Below are 5,422 nucleotides of genomic sequence, written 5' to 3'. Positions count from 1 at the left end.
TTAAAATTTTGACTTCCACATGAAAATGAAGTCCAGTTTCCTGCAGTTATTTTTCAGCAATCCTTCTAAATTGGTATGCAATTACAAATTTGTAGTACCCCATTGATTTGGGGTTCAAAATGTCATGGCCCTTTGAACCCAATTTTTGAGGTGCATTCAGTAATGATGGCATTATGCGCTATGGTGCTTCTAAATGGCTATGCACTTATTTTGTAAATTTTTTAACTACTTTTCAAAAGTCTATAAATACTACCTGTCTTTAGGAGATGTATATTTAATTAATCAATCATTTCAAGCAAATAGCTAACAACTTTCAAGGTAAATAACAATGTATCTAATGTTCCTTTAGCCTGTCTTTACAACTTTATGATATAAAGCTTTTTTGGAGAGGGAAATAAAATTTGCATTTATTACTCATGCTGAGTTCTTTTTCTTGACTGGTTGTTTTTTGCAAATCATTCATTGTCTGCCAGTATAGTAGTAGTTTTAGTTCACTTAGTACCGGCCTTGGTTCATGAAATAATAGCCCTTTTGAATGCAGCCCCAAATTTGGTTTCCATATGGTGAGTCAAGTTTCCTGTTTATAATTTCAGATGGGGGCTTATTTTCTTTCGAACTAGATTCTTTTAAATCTCAAGACAATTTTGTCTCAACTAATCTGATGGACTGAATCATTTATTTTTTCTAAAAATCAGAACAAGAGTATTTTTTCTTACAACAAATCTTTTTAAGGGCAGGAATTATTTTTTTTCTCAAAATAATCACATGTGCTCCTCCTTTGAGAATTAAATAGCCAGTCTCTTATATTCTTTACAAAAATCATAGGTGGACTATGTTCAAATAGAAGCAGATCCTTATTAATCTGAAGGTCAAATTATCAAGGTCTCTCTGTAATCAAACTTCTAAAATATAAAATAGACTATGCTTACATATAGATAGCACCTACTGATTTAAAACATAAGGGTCAAGGTCATTATAGCCCAAAATGTGATGATTTTTTTCTGGGTGAAAAGTCCCTGATAATCAGTTATCATCAAACATCAATGGTAATTGACTAGACCACACCAATTTGCTTTGAAGGTATATAGGTTAAAGGTCAAGGTCACTGTTACTCAGATTGTTGGTTTTGTTTCCACATTCTAAGAGACCAACCATTTAATTTTAAAAAGGGGGGTTGGTGGTGCAGCATGGGAATTTAAACCAGTATTTTCTGTCCCTCCGGTTATAATGGACTAATGTAAAGAAAGAAAAGAAACTGCTATTTTATTAGTTGAAGAAAAGAGATACATTTTCTTAGCTAAAATAAAACAATAACACAATTCAAAAAGCTTCATCCCCATCCCCCCAAACAATTAATTCATCCCTTAATAGAGTTTCTTTAAGCATTTTATCAAACTACTTAGATGGGCTGCACATAGGTACCTGGTTGTGGGGCATCAAAACTTCCAAGATCAAGGTCTCTGTATTCTTCTGGCTTTCTTTATTTGATGCTGCTTGAAGTAGAAAATGTTCACGAAATGTAGGGGTAAAAATGCTGATCAAGTGGCATCTTTGCAACTGTCTTTTGCCACAGATATAAAATAATTTTAAAGATATTTTTTAATTATCAAGAACGAAATGTTAATAATAATACATGCTTGTAAGTTGAGTCCAATATGCAAACTGCACAGATCCGGATCTACCATTGCATAATGCTCCTGCAGATCTGGGTCCAATCGGCTTGTTAATAGTAATCAATAGAACAAATAGCATAGACCCTGCTCTGTTAAGGTGATGGCACATCAGGGTTTGCATTGTTTGCAGATGGACTTGATTTATAATTAAATATTTATTAGAGCTGGACATTTAGCCATTAACGCAGTTACCATGTATACTCAGTTCAAATACAAGTCTAAATACAAACTACAGAGACCCAGATCTGCCATTGCATGATGTGCAAACAGATCGGGATCTATTTCTGTTTATTATAAATAATCAGTAGAGCAATCAGCATAGACCCTGATCTGCTGGCACATTTATGCCATGGCAGACCAGGATCTTTGTTGTTTATAGTTTGACTCGATTTATAAGCGAGTATATAGGGTACATGTCGGTTCAGTGGTAAAATAAATGCTAATCTCGCAGTGTTGCAAGAACACATCCAGTGTTTACAATTTGATGAATGGGTGTCAATAAACCTATTTGTAGACATTGTTAGGTTTTGTTTAGCTTGACTGTTAGAAGAACAAATGCAGCAGCAACCTTGCAATATCATTTGCATTGGTACAAGCCACTGTACTAGATTTATCTGCTGTTATAATTCCTTAATAAGTGTTCATTCAGTAATGTACTTAACTAACTTGCTATCATCTTCATTAATCAGTTTACTCTGACCTATAAGTTCATGCTTCACTTACTGCTGCTACTACATTTTTAATTTATTTATCAGACACTGCTCATGTAGGACCGTGAAGGATTGCATGTCAAGGATTACTATGCATGTACCATCATTGTGTTATAGGTCACAGTGGCTTATATTTACACTTCATAGGACTTGGTTTACTAGTTGCTGTAGTTATGGAAGTTTCTCAGACAGCCTTTATGGTAGGGTAATAAGTAGGGGCTGGCATGTATTTTCTGTGAAATGCGCCATCAATTAAAATTAGGCAATTATGACCTAAATTTCATAATTTAACTGGCTTCACTTATTTATTTTGTATATAAGTTACATTTGTTTGACTCTATGGTTTTAAACTATATAACAGAAAAGAGCAAAGCAAAAAGCAACAAATTTAGTAAAATTCAACAAATTATTTATTTTCTTATCATAAACTCAAATAACCCATAAAGTTCTGTCACATGTCCAAAAGTATAAAGTGTTTCAAATGAATTACAGTGGTGTTCCTAATGAATTCCAATTTCAGTATGCTGATGCACCAATAGTCTGGAATGTGTTGATGTACTTACAGTCTTGATGTATCACAATAATATAATCCAGAATGTCTTCCAATGAATTCACAATAATCCCAAAATAATGATTTAGTCAGGAAAGTCAATGAGGACTTTGTAATCCAATTAATTAAATATATTCTCTGAAATTATGACTAAATACAACTAAACATCCTATCAAATTATAACTGAACTCAACTGAAAGATGATTCCACTACAGATTTTAAAATAGGAATAACTGCTTATGTTGATCATTACCTTTCTATAAAAACCTAAGACACAATAAGAGGACCAGAATGGTCAAGTCTTTTACTTACATTTTAGTAAAGAACATGACAATTACCAGTTAGACCAGAAAATTACAAGGGAAAACCAAAATTCCTGAACTCAGATCCAAGTATACATGTTTACAAATATCGTAAGATTCAGTTTTCACTCATGGACAAAAGTTAGCTATCTAACATGTTGTTTACAAAATGACCCTTACAATTTACAACCGTGGGTAAAAATTTAAAACACAATATAGATGTATGTTTATAGTTATTCTAGGTACATGTATCATTATGATACTTGGCAAGTTTTTGTTAATAATTTGAATAGAATTTCCATTTGCCTTTACAGACCACTCACATCTCACCACTGATTGTGTGGATTTGTGTCAGCCAATATGTCTGTGTGAGAAAGCTTGCCAGTAGCTTCTCATGGGCATGTGTTTTTTCAAGAGATCTTCCCCCATCAAATATACTACATGTAATATGATTCAATCTTTACCTCTGTATCACCATAGTACCACTTTTCATAACTTCTAAGATAGCATCTCTGTGAAATACAATTGCTCTTGTTTTTTCCATATTCACTTTTAATTTCCATTTTAGGCAATATGTATGCATCCTATTCAGCATATTTTGGAACTGGTGTTAAATCATTTGCATAAAACAGTAAAACTAGTTCTAAGGTTTCTACAGAAAATCCTATTTCCTTCAAATAAAAAGGGTTTCAGATCATTATAAAAAGGAAAAGAGTAAAGGTGATAAAACGTAACCTTGGCATATGCCCAAAGGACAATTAAACACATTAGTAATAAGACTGTTGGACTTAACACATCCTTTTACATCGTTATAAATTGCCCTAATGATTCTTAACATTTTCCAACTAATATTTTCACTAGCTAGGTTTTGGTACAGTAAACACCTCTATCCTATCAAAGGCTTTTTCATTCTCTATAAATACTGCATAGAATCTACCCCTACGTGTTCTTACATATTTACAAATTAATGTATATAAATATATTATCTGCTGAAGAATAACCCTCTCGAAATCTGGCTTGCTCTTCACCCACCCATTCATTTATCCTGTTATTTTAAATTGATGTAAACACTTTGCCTAATACAGGTAGTTGACTAATGCCTCTGTAATTGGAGGGGTTCATTTGCATCCCTTTCTTCAAAGTTGGTATAATGATAAACATTGACAAATATTCTGGATAATATTCAACATCAAATAGTTTATTAAATAATATTGTTAATATTGGTGGAATTGTGTTGCCTGTACATTTACATAAATTGCTGGACAAAGCATCTATTCCCCCAGCTTTGTCATGTTTCAGTTTACTCAGTGCCAAATGAACCTCAGTGACTGTTCTATCTAAAGTCTCATGAAAAAGTTGAATGTTTTCATTTTCTTATATCAGGTCAACAGAACTGGAAAAATTAAATAATTCTGATAAAATATTCATACCAAGTTGCAGACATGATACTGCTTGCATACCAGTGCTTGGGTTCCTTACACAGTGCCAGAAATGGTATGTTTCGAATATAGTACAGACCAAAGGCTATTTTTGTCTTAATTCATTTTGTTTTTGCTTGCTTCTTGTGAAAGATTTATACATATTTCTATAGCATATAGTCTTTTAGTGATCTCAATCTAAGATATTTTAAGGATGTGCTTTGGGCAGTTATGTAATCTGTGTTAAACCAAGGCTGATAGTTAGCAAGTTTTCTAGATGTCAACGTAGCTTTTGCTTTCTGTTAATCGTCGTCATTCTGTTTGCTGCATCATGATAAATATCAGTAATTGTTCTGACACATTCATTGAGTTTGTTATTTTGTTACAGTCAGTTAAAACATTTTGCTCTAGTTTACCGATATAGTCCGGGGAAAATATGTATAGATTCAGATATGTCATTTATGTCAAACGATATATTTTTAAAACACATACGTCAGCTGAAACATGTCTTGAACATTATTTCCATGCGCTTCTAATGCAGAGTAATCTACTAATACTTACACGTTTTACACAGTGTAAATAAGAACATTTCTGTCATATTCTATTATTAGTATTAGTATTATTATTAAGGAAGAAAATTAACAATTTCCACATAAACCACAATGAATAACTTGATTTCTGATAATATGCGTGAGATGTGAATTGAAAAATAAATCAACGTTGATGCACGAGAGCCGAAATGCATTTATCTGTTGTTCGAGTTACCTCC

This window comes from Sinohyriopsis cumingii, chromosome 6, assembly GCF_028554795.1.
Source record: "Sinohyriopsis cumingii isolate HCF-2022 chromosome 6, ASM2855479v2, whole genome shotgun sequence".
NCBI lineage: Eukaryota > Metazoa > Mollusca > Bivalvia > Unionida > Unionidae > Sinohyriopsis > Sinohyriopsis cumingii.
The sequence above is the reverse complement of the archived record's forward strand: the minus strand, read 5'-3'. Positions refer to the sequence as shown.